Source organism: Colias philodice, chromosome 26 (assembly GCF_061535455.1).
Source record: "Colias philodice isolate Cphi_HAF_F1 chromosome 26, ilColPhil1 Martin Lab GWU primary, whole genome shotgun sequence".
Classification (NCBI taxonomy): Eukaryota; Metazoa; Arthropoda; class Insecta; order Lepidoptera; family Pieridae; genus Colias; species Colias philodice.
Genome location: NC_143111.1, coordinates 4,117,594 through 4,135,342, shown reverse-complemented (window position 1 = coordinate 4,135,342; position 17,749 = coordinate 4,117,594). Strand labels below are relative to the sequence as shown.

Sequence of the window (17,749 nt, the reverse complement as noted above, 5' to 3'; positions counted from 1 at the left end):
TTGTCTTTAAAAATAGAATTAATATATTAGAACTAAAAAATGAGCTGGTTTGTAAGCAAATCAAACTATAGCTTGAATCATCATTCTTTTAAGTACCTATAGTAAAAATAATATGTATTTAAGTTAATTAATAAATCTAATAAGGGTATGCAAAAGCTATAATTATATCATGAACTATTATTTATATATTTTACATGATTAACCATAATATGATTAGTGATTATAAAGTCAATACTAATTTATTGCAAATTAGTGTGCTGTAGATTATATGATTAATTAATGATTATAATAATCATTGATAATTATATTTTTATATCATAGGTACTTTGGAACATTTTAATGTCATGTACATTTAAGTAACATGTACATTAACATCTGTTCTATTGACCATTAAATCTGTTTGTATTGAGAGGCAATAAAGATATTTATAATATGCTATGTTATTATATGCTGCATATAATTTACAGCTTTATAATGCAGTGCTATTTAACAGTTAATGCGTGCATACATATAAATCGATTACTAAATAAACTCGGTAATCTACATTACGACGGTTATTGGAGAGTTTAATTAATGCTAATTAATGTAAAGCGTACTTCATCACGTGTTCGGTCTCCATAGAATTAATTACAACCATACAGGTGTTGCCAACACGGATATTGTTCGCCGAATTATATTAAAAAGCTTTAAGGGTTATCGCTTAGCTTTCACCGATTGCGGTTTTTTGAATTAATGTTGCTTGCTTGTTTGTATTTACAGTGTACAGTGATACAGTGCCGTGAGACAGTTGTACAGTGATTGGGGTGACAATTTGATATGTAATTATGGATTTAATTTTAGATTAATGAATAAAATATACACTGTAAATGGACGTAGCAGACGTGATATAGATAACGTACGATTGAATTACGTAGGTGATAAGTTTGGAATGAAATACAATTAAAATCTGATTACGAAAGCAAAATATTTAAATAAAATCACGTAGACCCAAATAGCTGGGTGGATACGGTGCGGCGCGTATTGTAATAAATAAATAAAAAAGTTACGAGCACTTTATTTCAGTAATTTCGTTCCTGAGTAAATTAGATTGCGTCTGACGAGTGCTTTGAGAGATGAAGTCTAACACCTCGCAGGTTGAAGGTTGATCACCTAAAAACGACCACATGGGCAGCAGATGCTAAACGAAATAGTTCCTTTGAACCTTAAGTATAAAATGAAACTTAAAATGATTTCCTTTGTATTCGGTGTCAACCTTGGCATTAAAAAAGTTATTTCATAAACACATTTTTTGTGTTTGTTTTGAATTTACACTGTAATCGTGCATAAATCCGCCATGACCATAAAAGCAGTGTAGCATTTGATAATTACGTGTGTTCGTGTTAAAAACTAGTCAATCACAGTATCAAAATTGATATAGGATGTATGTTTATAATAAGATTATTATTCGAGGTAATCAAGTATTACGTATATTTTCTATTATCTTATTCGTACCACTGAAATAGCTGATAATACGATAATACACACTATGTAGTTTTTACTCATATGATTTATGTTCAATAATAATTTTGTTGTGCAATTTGAAATAACTTTAGGAAGTTGCCTATTGGTTCTACCTTACCTACGAGGCTACGATGGAAAGGTCAGTTTTATTTGATTTTGTGATAATAACGCAATAATAAAATTTATTAAATAAATAATATTTATTTTATCGTCTAAATTATCTACATTTATGCATAATTTAAGACATGATATCCTTCACGAGTCCCCGTTTCAAATATTTTGTACCACATATTTGTTATAGTTATTACTTATTATCTACTTGTAAGGTACTTATTACATCCGGAGGCCCTTGGGCCCGAGGCGTTATATCTGTCCGAAATACATTAACATTTATTCATTTACATTCCCCATAAATAACGTTTGGCATCGGTAAATAAACAAGTTAGATTTATACAATTTCATTGGTAGTCGATAATAGTGCACTGTGCAATTAATGAAACGTGCGCACGCGTCGCCGGCCAGCTGGTTATCGGTCTCTCTCTATTGGCCGACCGGCCGTATCTACCCCACTCAAGTTACGGCGAGATGCTAAATTATTGCACTGTAAATACCCCGTGTATTTATTTAAGCAAAAGCCCTCAGTAATGAATTATAGTTACTTAATAACGTTTATTTTAAATCTCATTACGAATAGGTAGTATTCCCGATGGAATAAATTCTGTGTAACACTTGACCGTTACAGTGATCATTGAATTTTATAAATGCATAGAAATTAGAAATAAAAACATTTGCATATTATAATGTAGTCAATGATGGAACTAAAGTTTTATTTGTCAGTTATAACTTATAATAATTCAATACTATATTTCTCACTAGAACAAATTTTACACTCGTGTTCGCATCATTGTTTCAAATAACTAGTTTCAGAGTTATAGGTTAAAGGTAGATTGTAGAAATGTTATAGAGGCTGTATGTACTGCGAAGCACGTGTAATATGAATTTTAAATGACGCTTTGTTTGTTATTAGGTCAACGCTGCAATCATAAATAGCACAGGTGTGAGAATAAATTAGTGTCCGACCGAACTTTCGGTTTCGGTTTCGGTTTCGGCCGAGTTTCGGCCAAAAATCAAGTTTCGGCTGCAGTTTCGGTTTCGGCCAAAATCGGCCGAAACTTTTGCCGAAACCGAAACTTATTTCGCAAGTTCAGGGAACTTAGTTCACACACGTTCATGCTCGCCTAGTTAGGCTTTGACGGACGCTGGTTGGTTGACCCACGCTGGTGGAAACAATTTTTGATTATCTATGTTGAGATTGGAACTGGGTGTAATAGTAATTAATAATTATTAATTTTATATAAGAGGTACCTAAAAGAGACTGATTATTCTTCTAAGTACAAGTACCAATCCAAAGTATTTAAAGTAACAGTAGCAATTACTGATTTCATTTAGATGACTGATTTTACTGAGAACTTAATTTGAAAAAATAATAAAAATTTAAATTGTTATTATTAATATTTTAAAAATATATATTTTTTATTTTATATTAAATAAATGATTAAGCGCGTCACACACGGTGAAGATATTTTAAGAGCTAGCGCGCACGAGCAACTTTGTCTCCGCAACTATTTTGTCTCTCCCATCAATTTGTATGGGGAGTTGCGTCGCTACGTGCGCGCACTTTCATACTAGCCCATAGGTGGGAGAGACAAAATAGTTGCGGAGACAAAGTTGCTCGTGCGCGCTAGCTCTAATATTTTATGTTAAGATTCTATAATATAAAATATTACAGTATCTTAAGGTATCCGGTATCAGCGTTCTGACTATCATTTTTCTTTATGTCATTGCGTACTAAGACCCCTGTAGAACTGTAGAACCTGTAGAACATCCTGTTACAAATGACCCGAAATTTTGTGTCAGTGTTTCGGTGAAGATACTATAAAATATTATAGTATCTTCACCGTGTGTGACGCGCTTTACTGTGTTTTCATTTCATGCCCTAATTAAGGCAAAATAATAGGTAAAATGCACCAAAGTTCAGTATTTTTAGAAATTTCATACTTGACCACGTGAGTTTCTGTTTCGGTTTCGGTTTCGGCCGAAACTGAAGCCACGGCCGAACATTCGGTTTCGGTTTCGGTTTCGGCCTGGAAACCTGTTTCGGTCGGACACTAGAATAAATTATCCGTTTAAACTCTATGTTAATATGATGCAATATTAAATGGGTCGTTCATTCCTATACTGAATACTCACAAGAACTGCACCGGTAGGTATAAAGTATGAATTTTCGATAAGAGCGACAAACGAGGCAATTAAAACGGGCTTCACGTGAAGCGATGCGACTGGTCGATTTCAAACAAAACAAAGTTATCGGTTGTTCGCAAGTTGGAGCTGTAAAACACTGCAGTGGGTAAAGTTTGATGCATCGAGAGTATCGGCGCGAGGCCGGCCCGTCCTTAGCACACATTGAGCGGCGGGCCAAGGCCTCCGTGGGCTTTGGGACACGTCTTTAAACTAATTACGATAGATAACAAATAATAACCGTAGAAAAAGGGTAGGTTATATGCGACAAATCGTCAAATCAATCGGTTTACGGTACGTTCGTCTGCACGCGATTCCTGCTGAGTGCTGACACGACACCAGAAGAAGTATTTTTAATGCTGTTTGAAACAATGATAAATTTCAGTGGGTCATTTTGTTATATCTACGTCGGATTTAATCCAATTAAATAATTATTAAACCGCTTTTACCTCTTTTCCTTAGTTCAAAGTAGGCGGAACTATTTTAAAACAAGTCTTAATCGTTTTTACAATTTCAAGATTCCATATAACACCCACAGACTTTAAAATAAACTAAATACTAATCCAAGAAAGTATTACGCTGAAAGTTTATTTTTTCATGCAATATGCAATTGCGACCGCCTTGAAGGAATAGGGAACAAGGATTCGTCCTTAAGCGCTCTACTTTGCTATTTATACTGAGTTATAGTTTTTCTTAAAACGGCATCTATTATTTTATTCCGCTCATTGATGTAGAAATAATGGTCCGGGAGCCAGCAGCAGATTTTATGACCAAGTTCCTCTCAAGCGGTAATTAGTAAAATGCATCAAAGTATAGTATTATGAAGCCTCGTGAACGTCAGCTGGAGCTCGGTTGGGGGGAAGAGCGGTTGTAGCCTCCCGTATCAGCTGACGGTTTTTCCACCAAGATACAGCCAGCTGACATATATATTTATCCACAGTTACATATAAGGTATCATCAGGTAAATTTTGGTTTGAGAGGAAATAACGGAAAATAAATTTTTCTTTAAATTTAACTTTCATGTTCGAGACACCAGCTGACGTATAATACACCATGTTGTAACCAGCTGACTATTTTTTTTCGTTGAGATATTGGGTTAGCTACAATTTGACAAATTTTTAGCTGAGAGGAAATGAATGAATGAATGTATTTATTTTCCTATGTGCGTGGGAGGCACCCCCCCAACCGAGCGCCAGCTGACGTTCACGAGGCTTTATAATACTATACTCTCATGCGTCTGACGAATTATCTCTTGAGAGGAAATAGTTAACCAAATTTGCACCTGGCTCCCTAACCAAAATTAATCTTGCTCTTGCAAGTGCTTCATGAACTTTTTATACACAAATCCACAGTTGAAATCAGTATTTATTTGGAGTTGTTAAAACCACTTAATTATATCTGTAATATGAAACATTTTATATGTATTAAGGTCTTTGTTTAAAGTCATAATTTGGACACGCAATAATAAAATGATAGGTACTTACAATAAGTTAGAGTTAAAGGGACGCGGGTTTATTACGTAAGCCCTAAGTACTACCGTACTGTTTGTTCAGCACTGAGCCTGGTAATAGCTTCGGCTAATGTTTGTTATTTGTCCCTGTATTTATTAACTCCACTTTTAGCTTACGCGGTTAAATTTCAGTGTTTATGTTATGTGATTTTTATAAATCTATCGGTAGATTATTTTTCGTAACCATTAAATATATTATTTTACTTCTTTCAAAATATGTAGGTATAGTGCCTAGTATTTCGTGTGTCATTGTTATTGAGTTTTGTTAGTTTCACTACACTTAATTTTTTAAATTTCTTATTAAAATGTTGATTCTATTTTAAATGTTAAACATCCCAAAACCTCATCGTTATTCAGGATCACAATATGTTAAACATGAAAAAATGAGGACAAATTATAGGCCTTTCCGTGCCTTAAATAAATGTCACGATAATATATGGGATGTAGAAGTAAATAGAAATATAAGGCTCTTTAGCACCGACGGAGCAACATTCGTCATCCCAAAATCTAGTCCTATTTCATTCTTGACGCGGATCTCGGAATAAATAAACCTTTCCGAAACACAAATATTGTGTGTTACATATTTATTGTATATGTAACGTTCTTTGTACGTTGGATAACTTGGTTATAAGGGGATTTATTAAGATGTTTCTTTTGATACCATTTTTTATGAAATAAATACCTAAACTTGTTGTTTTTTATATTTGATAAGGATTATTTTCCTATAATGTAAAAGCTCTAAGTGAATTTAAAACGTTGCGAAAACGAATTAAATGCTGAAAATGTCTGCTGAAGGTATTACATTAAAAAGCTTTTATTCTATGATGTTTGTTTTAAATTTAAAACGTTTCGATGTAAATGAAAGTTTCCCAGCATAATCGAATTAAAGGAGACGACCGAATTGAAATGAATTTGAACACATGTAACAAGCTCTGAAGTGTAATGGGCCCTCTTCACAATGGGCAGCGTCTGGCGAGCAGAGGCAATCACGATAGGGTAGAGGGCCTAAATGTCTATGATCGGCCGTCATTGTAGATGTTTATTCATAATCGCCTTAATGGCGCCAAACATTGACGATCATTTGTTGGGCCAACGCTGTCAATTGTGAAGAGGGCCCATCTACCATTCGATGTCACCTTAGCGCCGGCGTGGTCTTGTTTTTTTGTGAACCTTTGAAGTATCTAAATAGGCGGTAAGGCTCGGGGTTGACGACCTCTTTTTATTATGAGGTTACGCTGGAGTCAAAGCAGTTCATCAATTTGTGTATTACGTTTTTTAATACTCTGTATGGTTTTACATTTTTGTTGTTGATTTTAATTAAAGATGTCGCTTTTTTAAAAGCGCCTTTGCGAATTTCTTAGGGAGTGCCGTCGGTTGGGATTTCTATGTTGAATAAGGTTTACAGTGTTACATTTACATCAAAATAGGCTTAAAGATAAATTATTAAAAATGGAATCAATCAGTCTATACCAAGAATAATAATTGTAATTCGTATGTTATGGGCTTTAACGATACTCGAAGTAGTTCATGTTCGAAGTGTTCTACGAATAGTCAGAATCTAGTTAATACTAAAATCGTGGTAAAATTCCACAAGCCTCTATTGAATTACTACGATGATAGGTTCCTTACAGCGAAATACATCCGATGTGGAACATTTAAAGGCTTTCTTGGCTGTGGCGACGTATGGGCGGTGGCGACAGCGGGCTTGACAAGTCCTACCTAATAGATTTATATTTTTACGACTAATCGGATTATACAATAACAACTACTAATAATAGTTCAATTCTTCTTCTAGTTGAAGTACAATGCAACAAAAAATAAAACATTTGCTTCTTGTTTCGTTCACCCCTAGTGTCCGTCCCGCTCTTTAGGACAAGTTCACGGACCCTTCTACGCATAGTCATTTTTGTTATGCGCACTGCGTTCCCGTAAAAGGTTCTAAGCAATCCTATCTAGTAATAGAGATAATGATTTCGTACGTATAGTATTACATTAGATTTCCGCCCGCGGCTGCGCCCGCGTTACAAAGCAAAACCCGCATAGTTCCCGTTCCTGTGAGATTTCTGGGATAAAATACATACCAAATTTCATTGTAATCGGTTCAGTAGTATTTTCGTGAAAGAGTAACAAACATCCATCCATCCATCCATCCTCACAAACTTTTGCATTTATAATATTAGAAGGCATTTCCCGCTAACACTTCCGCTGTGGCGAGGTCGCCGGTCACAGCCGCGCGCGGTCTTAAGGATTGCCGGCGTTGTTGGGGACATAACTAAACGATTTAGATATTACCGTCGGGAGCGCCGTGGCCGGCTGCCAACGACGGATTCCTTCTCTGTCGCTATTTGTTACAATTATTTGACTGTTCCACCATCTAGACTAACTTATTTGTCTGGATTAAGGAATATAAAAGTTAAACTTGTTAGCGAGCGAATGTCGTTCATAGAGCGCGATTTATAATAAGGTCGATGAGGTTCAGCTGTAAGCGAATGTGGAACGTACGATCGTTATGTTGATTTTTTTCTTATAAATAAATGCGGAATTAATAAGGATTACGCAGCTGCGAGTGAATATACAAGCTCGTTGACAAATGACAATACTGGTTACTAGTTGATCGTACGTGTAATTAATGCACCTGTACAATGGGCTTTTATCTTGCTTACACACCAATATCACATGTGTTAAGAATATCATATCGATTCGCTCATAAAAATTCCATAAGATAAATCGTGGACGTAAAGACGTCTGCGGTCATTAACCTTCCTAAGTAATGAATGATTCCTGGAAACTAATAATAGCGGGCAGACGATTCATCAATACTTGTAACATGGTTTGTCGTAGTCAATTAATAAGTGTAAACTTTGTAGCAGAAAAGCACATTTCATATAATATATAAAGAGTCTATGTTCAACATATTTTTTATGTAAACTTTTTCGATATTCTCTCATGAAAATTAATAATTTCATATTAGGATATTCTTTCTTCATACCTATGAACATTCTTTAATAAGAGAACTAAACAAAATGGCTCGTTATGATTTAATAATAATAATAATAACCCCATCACCGTATCTCTACGTTGACGACGTGATGGGGCTTGTGTGTTTCAATGACTCTCGGGGCTAAGCCGGTAGAGCTACTCATGCCTACCCAAGACGAGAAACCAGACCAAGCGAGATACAGCCCAATCCAAGGTGGAACAGCAAACGCCGAAGGGTGCATGGCTAAGGGGAGCTTAGTCGCTAGATTGCGAACTCCGGAAACCAGGGGAAATCCGGTTTAAATTACCCTTGCTACGGTGAACGCAGGGCTCTGCCGTGGTGGACCGATCGTCCCTAGCTACTCGTGGGAACATAATGTAACAATCATGGAGGAGGTAGGCGGCAGACGAAGATACAACCTACGGTCGCTACCCGGAGGACGCCGGGGCGCATCTGGAGCCAACGCTGGATGCTACAGCTTGCGAACCGCTGGCGACGGGGGACTGAACAGGCGGGTTCCCCTCGAAAAATTGACGACAGCCGAACAATCATTATCACCTTCATGTTTATCTTCATCATCTAATCATTCCCCTATCTCTAATATAACGACATCTACAGCTTACAGTCCCACTAAATCGCCAACTTCATTACAAGAAACATCACCTTCATCAATATGTTCATCTCATACCAATGCTTCATCAACTTTCTCATATAAGTTACGTAATCGGCCCAATGTAAGACAACCCAATATTATTCATAAAACTACCACCAGCAGACAGAATTTAATCACCCCAAAATCATTATCAAACCCCTCATTATCACTCGTGGATGTTGCACAGACAGCAGATAGCGCTGGTATTACTGTGCCCACCTCAAGTGAAACAACAATGCGCAGAAAATGGTCAACAGAAATGAATGAATTCATAATGCGCACCTATCTAGAAATTACAACATTAGGAACAGACAATAGAACATACTTAGAGCCTCTTTACAATAAATTCATTAGCAGATACCCTCACATTCAAGTAAGCCGCCAGCGTATAGGAGACCAAAGACGAGCCATAATCCGGAATAAATTATTATCAGATGAACGAATAGCTGAAATAACTAAAGAAGTACAACAACAAAATGATTTAGCACAAAACTCTAGTAATAATCAATTCTCAAATCCTACTGAACCAACTACACACGAACAATCACAACGAATGAGATGGACACGAGAATATAACGAAGCCATAATTCGCAGCTATTTTAGGGTTACTCATTTAGAAACTAATAAAACATCATATAGAAAACAAATGCATCAAGATTTTATTTCAAAATTCCCACACCTTGAGCACATATCAGAACAGAGAGTAGCTGACCAAAGAAGGATTATAATCAACAATAGATACTTAAGTAAAGAAAAAATTGCAGATATTAAGAAAGAAGTTGCAGCGGAACTAGGAATAACTAATTATAACGAAAATAGTTTTGAAAATACCCAAATATTAACTTTGCAGCCAAATTTATCGGACGGAAACAATCGTGAGACACACGACCGATGTATAATTAACCAGCCTACTAATACCAACGAAACAGAAGAAACACATAATATGACATCGCAATTACTGGAGACTAGATCAACCACTGTAGAATTACTGAACGAACAAAATCATTTATCATATATCAATAGAATTTTGAATGATGAACCAACTGATCAAACTCAAGAACAACAACAAAATAACCCGCAATCAATTGAAGAAATAGATACCGTATTTAATGAAAACCTTAGCATTTATTTACAAACAAGTCCTACAGAGCGTTCATATATACCTAAACAAAAAGTTACAAAAAAATTAAACACAGCCGTACAGTATCTAAACCAAGTTATCTTGCCCAAACATATAGACTACGACACCGATTTTATGTCATTACAGACAATAATTTACTGTAGTGCACTAACAGCAGCGAAGTATAACGGATCTAAAATACACACACCATCACTAAATACACAAGCTAGAAATAAAACACACAAACCTGCCTGGCAAAGAAGATTAGAAAAGAAGATAGAAGATTTGAGAATTAAAATAGGTAGATTGACGCAGTATATAAATAATAATAGAAGTAAAAAAGTAATGAAACATATAAATGTAATCCTAGAAAGTTATAAAACGCACGCAACTTATGAACCAGAAAATAATAAACCCGAACATGTATTAGATACACTTAAACAAAAATTATCAGTAGCATCACAAAGATTAAAAAGGTATACAGCTTGTACTCTTCGTAAGGTACAAAATAATTTATTTTCTAGTAACGAAAAACAGTTTTACAGGAATTTGCATAATCAACAAGCTACTCATCACAATAGCAGAAACCCGACTCCAAGTGAACTTCGAAACTACTGGGCTAATTTATGGGAACAGCCACTTGAACATGATGATCATACTGAATGGATTGCCGACGAAGAAAATAAATATTCTGATTTAGAAACAATGCATTTTGAAAATATAACGTCTGAAATTTTTATGAACTCACTATCAAAGTTAAAGAATTGGAAATCCCCAGGATCAGATAATATTCACAGTTTCTGGTACAAAAAGTTAACATATATTCATCCCTTCTTATTGGACCATATCAATAATTTCATTCTTCACCCTGAATCAATTCCCCCTTTCATAACCGAAGGAATAACACATATGATACTTAAAGATCCTAAAGAACCACTTAACCCAGCAAAATACAGACCTATTACCTGCCTACAAATAGTCTATAAGATAATTACTTCTTGTATAGCTGAAAATATAAATAAACACGTTAATAATAATAACATAATAAGCGAGGAACAAAAAGGATGTAGAAAATTTAGTCAAGGATGTAAAGAGCAGTTGATTATCGATTCCGTTATTCTTAAACAGGTACTGAAGGAGAAAAAAGATTTATTCACAATGTATATTGATTATAAAAAAGCATATGATTCGGTCCCACATTCGTGGTTATTTAAAGTGTTAGATTTATACAAAGTTAACCCAATTATAATAGATTTCCTTTCAGTCGCGTCAAAAAAATGGGCCACTCGATTAAAAATTAATACTTACAATGGATTCCAACTAACAGATAACATTAAAATACAACGTGGCATTTTCCAGGGGGACTCTCTTAGCCCCCTTTGGTTCTGCCTCGCTCTCAACCCACTATCAAACATTTTAAATGCCCACGACTTGGGTTTCCCTCTTAAATATACTCCTAACATAAACGCACAAATATCCAGTATCAGAAATAATGACGTTGTAAAAATTACACACCTACTTTACATGGATGACATAAAACTATACACTTCTTCACAAAATGATATGAATAAACTTGCACAATTGACTGAAAATTTTTCAAAAGATATTTGTATGGAGTTTGGTATTGACAAGTGCAAGATAAATTCTGTTAAAGAGGGCCGTAATTATGAACACTTTTACGTTTTAGATACAGGAGAGAAAATAGATCCACTAGACCAAAATAGCACATATAGATATTTAGGATATAATCAGGCAAAACAAATCTTAAACAAAGAAACCAAAATAGATCTTACCAACCAATTTAAGAATAGACTAAATGTACTTCTAAAGTCAAAATTAAATGCACGAAATTTAATAAAAGCAATAAATACATATGCAATACCTATCCTCACATACTCTTTTGGAATTATAAATTGGTCAAAATCAGAACTTAAAAACATCCAACGCATTATCAACGTAAACATGAGCAAAAATAGAAAACATCATCCAAGATCATGCATCCAACGTTTAACTTTACCAAGAATTGATGGAGGGAGGGGACTTATAGATATTGTCAATCTCCACAATAAGCAAATAGCCACTCTTAGAAAGTTTTTCCATAATAAAGCACTTACAGTAATATTGCACAATGCCATCGTACAAAACGATAAAAAGTTTACTCCACTTAATTTATCTGACCATACAACCCAGCGTAATGAGACCCTGATAAGTAATAGTACTAAAGTAACAGCATGGACTCAAAAATCACTTCATGGAAGACATATCCAACATCTTAATTTACCTCATGTAGATAAGGCAGCATCAAATACATGGCTTAAGAGAGGGGAGCTCTTTCCTGAGACTGAGGGCTTCATGCTAGCTATACAGGACCAAGTTATCGAGACACGCAATTATCAGAAATATATTATCAAGAATTTATCATCAGATATTTGTAGAAAATGCAATAGTGCACCAGAAACCATCCAACATATAACAGGAGCATGCAAAGCAATAACCCAATCCGACTATAAACACCGACATGATCAGATAGCTAGCATTATCCACCAAAAATTAGCGCAAAAATACAAACTTATTCCATACGACAATACACCATACTATAAATATATACCAGAAACCATTATAGAAAATAACTCTCATAAATTATACTACGACAGAACTATATTAACTGATAAAACTGTACACTACAATAGACCTGACATTACACTGATTGATAAAAAGGAAAAAAAGGCATTAATAATAGATATAGCTGTACCCAATACTCACAATCTTCCAAATACTATAGCCGAAAAACTAAATAAATATATAGAACTTAAACAAGAAATAACAAAAATGTGGAAACTACAAAATGTTAGCATAGTGCCCATAGTAATCTCCACTACAGGTGTTATACCCAGTCAACTTCACAAATCCATAGAATTATTAGATTTACCAAAACATACATACATAAAATTACAAAAGGCGGCAATATTAAATACATGTAGAATAGTACGCAAATTTCTTCAGACAGAGAATGAATGACAGACAACAACTTTAATAATATAATTATATAGCTTACACTTGGTTTACGCCCGTGTATTCTATTAATACCAGCTAAACATAAGCTGTGAATGCAAAGCATAAAAAATATAATAATAATAATAAAACATTTATTGTCAACAGCACACAAAAACATACAATACAAGATTAAAAATAAAAACAAAAGTAACATTCAAAGCAAAAATAAGAGATAACAATAGTAATAAAATATAAGAAAAGCATATGTTAATAATAGGTATTGAACATTTCTCTGTTGACAAAAGGGACCACTCAGTATCTGGCACGAATGATGAGATGGACCATTCGCACCACTGATTTTCAGTGGCCCCTTATGACATTTGGAGTTGACAATCACACTCTGAACAATAAAATAATGAAAAAATACATTACACCTTAAACCTAAAAGAGATAAAAATAATAAAAAAATAAAGTAATGAAAACAAAACGAATAAAAGATAAAAAAATAAAACAGAATAAATAAAACCAAAGGAGAAACAAAGCAAATCATGCAATCAAAACATCAAACACTTACGAAGAAAAACAATTGAAAATAAATAAACTTAAACTCAAAACATCACCTTTTTTATTTTACTTAGACATACACAATACAAATGACATATTTACAAAAGGGAGTTACACAGCGCCACCAAGTCCCCTATGGAGGGTTTAAAAGTAAGTGATTTCGATATTTGCGTCGAAAATTTTCCTTATTGCGCAAATTACGTAGTGGTGGTGGAAGATTATTCCAACACTTGGTGGCACTGTATTTTCGGTTTCATGTTATTACACGTGCTACGCATAAATGTCTTTCACGTGGCTTCCAATATCTTATTGTAGTCATTTATAAATAACTGCTTAAGATAGCAAAAATGCTTTTAGGGTTAATTTTTTTACTTAATATCTTAATTGAAGGCAGGGTTAGGTACCCTGTGTACTAAATTCAATTACTCGTAAAGCCTAGACAGCAATTAATAAACGAATATCTATATATATTCGAGCAGCATACGTAATGTTGCTATTTTTAAAATGAATATATTATGTTAAATAAATTGGACAGATTCATATTAATACCTCTGTGCCTTCGCTATGTTCAGAAATACGGATAAGTAATTTTAGTAGAGCTTAACTTACACGCTTCACTTGCAAAATTCCACAAAGATCGCTTCATAAATATTTAACACGTTCGAATCCAAAAAAAGAAAATATTTAATGCTTTATAAGTCGATTGATTTCGCGTTTGATCCGACGATAATCTACTTTTGATGAAAATCTGCGTTCACAAAGAAATATATTATTATACCTATACATTTTCCATACGGCCGAGGTAAAGTTGTTTTTAATAGCGTACGATTCAGTCGGCGTAATGTGACTATATTCTTTCACATTTGTTGTACGTATTTGCAAGGCATAAATCATTTTAATATGCGGCCGTGTTCATGTGAACGAATCAATTTTGCGAGAATAGCTTTTGTTTTGTCGTGTGTTTCGTGATCGAGGGTTAATTATTTTAATTAGTTCATGTGCGTCGGTTATTTATTGGTGGTGTAGATGGAGATTGTTAAAGTAAACGGTTATATTCACTTTACACACGGCTATTTCCTGTGTGAGTTGATAGAGACGATCCATATTTGAGGAAATGCTGCCAAATATTAAATTGATAGGCATTTTAAGAATGTGATGGGCTTGCGTTATTAGTCATTTATCATCATCATTACTAATTTATTCAATTTTATATAATAACTGAAGGTCAGCATTTCTCAGTAAGAGCTATAAACGATACGATTTTCCTCATCCCGCAATAAGTGCATTTTATCATGTAGGTAGGGCTGCGTTGGCACAGCCGTGACTTAGAATAACTTATATTTACATTATTTATCTAAAACTTACAGTGTTATCGCTTTATACAAAAACTTGTCCATGTTATGTTTGTTTTAAATACTCGACAATGCAGCCGTGTTTCTTATCGGACTGCAAATAGGTCACCAACTATTACCACATCGTGTGCTTGTATTTGAATGAGCTTGTTGTGTGTACAAGTATATAATAATAATAATATTAATTACCGCTTTGGTATAAAGGTACAGTCTTGACCTTTAAGGTATTATTATTCACCACTACCGTAAAATGTTCAGAATTGATCACGTGTTTTGTTTGTATTTTTAAGACTGTTATGCTTACCTACAAGTTTTCAGTTTTTATTGATTTCATATTAAGGATCCGAATTGACTGTTTTTGTAAATGTATTTTTATAATATTTGGTTATTTATAGATCTGTGTCAATATGTGTGTGTATATGAACAAAAACAATATTATTTTGTTATGTAATTAGAATCAATTGAAATTGTTCAAAACATTTGTTTAACATTGCTATGTGTATTTTTACACAAAACCTCGCAACTAGCACTATCGTAAATTTATTTTCCACTCGAATAGATAACATTGAATTTATAAATGGCTTGTCAATAGCAGGAATGGGGAAGTCGTTATTGTAAACATCAATATGTCTATTTTAGGTAAAAATGGGATCTATTCTTAGAGAAGAATCAAAGGCGACCCCAATGTGGGGGTAGGTTTTATAAATAAGTCGTAAGCAGTTGTACGGTGAACCGAATTAAACCACATTGTAGTATTGTTGCTGTGAGCCATGCTATTTATATACGCTTGACTTGAGCTAAGACCCGTATTCCAAATGTATTGGGAAAAGATATTGTGATCTGTTAATATGATATTCATAGTAATATGTTTGGTTGTGTAGATAATATAGTGCTTGATAAAAACGCCGTATTTATGTTATTTAGGTATTAGCTACTCATGAATACTTAATATTGTTATGGGCGGAAGGTAGATTAAATATGAGGTATATGTCAATATTAATAAAAATACACAAGTAAATTTTTAATATATGTATAAAAAATCGAATTAACTATATTATCTTCATAGTTTTAAATTGAATTACTCAGATATCTTTGAAACATGGAGTTCAGTAGTTTACTGCTTAAATTTATTTGATAAGGAGCTGGTTTTTAATTTGTTACGTGTAAAAATAGGCATAGGTATCTAAAGTTTGCACGTGTTCAGTAATTAATTTGGAATCAAAATTCTCATTTACACTGCTACTGTTGTATTTTGTCTATAATTATCTTCATTCTTTATCGCATAAAAGAAAAAAAAAGATCTGGTTTCAAATTAGGTAGGTTGATGACCTTTATGTAGAGAAGATTCATCTGAACTAATTTCTTGTTTTATTTAGATCATTAATGTATTTCAACTCCAATTGCCTAAACTCACACAAACTATATTTAAAAGATATCTTTCAATATCAAAACACAGTGCATCGCGCACCTTATACAGTTCTATTTTTGTTTGATTAGTTTGTAAGGTCTTTTACTGGATGTGTTTTCAAACAGCGAGTCAATGGATAGATGTACATAATATCTGTCTGTCTTCGCGAATGTCACTGGAGCTAAAATAATTCATCTATTGAACGATTTTTGTATGGAAAGTCGTAAAATGGTGGAGGAAATGGCTATCTTACGAAAAATAGAGGAATCGCTGCTTAAAACTTCCCGAAATGACGAGGTTATTGCTAGGAATCTGCTATCGATATGATTCATAAGATGATGGAATGGCAAATGTGTTGTTTTTAAGGGTACTGCTAAACTCGGTTTTCATTTGGTAAATTATTCATTTGTTTTGCAAATTTTGCTGGCAACACTGCGAATTGTGGAAGACGCATGGTGAAGTGTCATTACCCGAACAACATTTAAATGAAGTTCCCAGCAACATTGTTGATCAACTGTTGCTCAACAAATGTTTACGATGAATACGACGCTTTAACGTGTCATTCATACGATTCATTATCGGCCACTGTCCGGTCACGTAGATTTATTAGATCTTGATGGAAAGCGATCACGATCGTGTAAAGTCGACTGTATTTTTATTTTATATCCGACTTTTAAAAAAAGAGACTACTATGTTCGACGGGGTTTTTGGTGTTCATAGATATTTTCGCTAATTGTGATAAATGAGTGTGATAACTTGGCCTATGACGTATGTGGTATCTCCTTCGTTGTTCTACAGATTGTGTCATATTGTTACGATACCTTCTTAGTATGTACCTCCTCATTGAATAAGGCTCTTAAATTGGAGATAATTAGGTAGGAATTCTAGATACATAAATTACAAATTAGTAAAGTTGATTTGAATATAATGTTATATTCATATATACTTAATAAATTCATTTAATATATATTAGTACCTAAACATTTCGTTACAGCCATTATGAAATCATCGATCTATTATTATGAAAGGTCGCCGTATATTCTCTTTGATATAGTTTCGAAAGATGTTGTGAAAACGGTTTATTAGTTCCTTTGTGTAATATTTTCCATGTATTCTATTTTTTAATTGGTATTTAATGGAATAAAATAGTATATTAGTTAATGTATGTTTTAGATAGATAATTGGTTCTTATTTCTTATCTAATCAATATTTTGGTACCATACATCATTTGACTGCTTCTGTAGACTATTTACCTACTAATATATCTAATGGTAAACAATATTATGTAAGTATTGAATTTGTGAAATTCCCAAAATTAAAAAAAAGAAACTCTTGAGACTTTAATTTTATTAAGGAAATATACGTGCAAGT

General features: G+C 33.8%; 1 protein-coding gene across 1 annotated transcript in view; it reads left to right on the top strand.

Moving 5' to 3' along the window:
- lilli (AF4/FMR2 family member lilliputian) overlaps positions 1-17,749 on the top strand; it is a 203,415-nt gene that overhangs the window by 3,265 nt on the left and 182,401 nt on the right. The gene's annotated exons all lie outside the window — the stretch shown is intronic.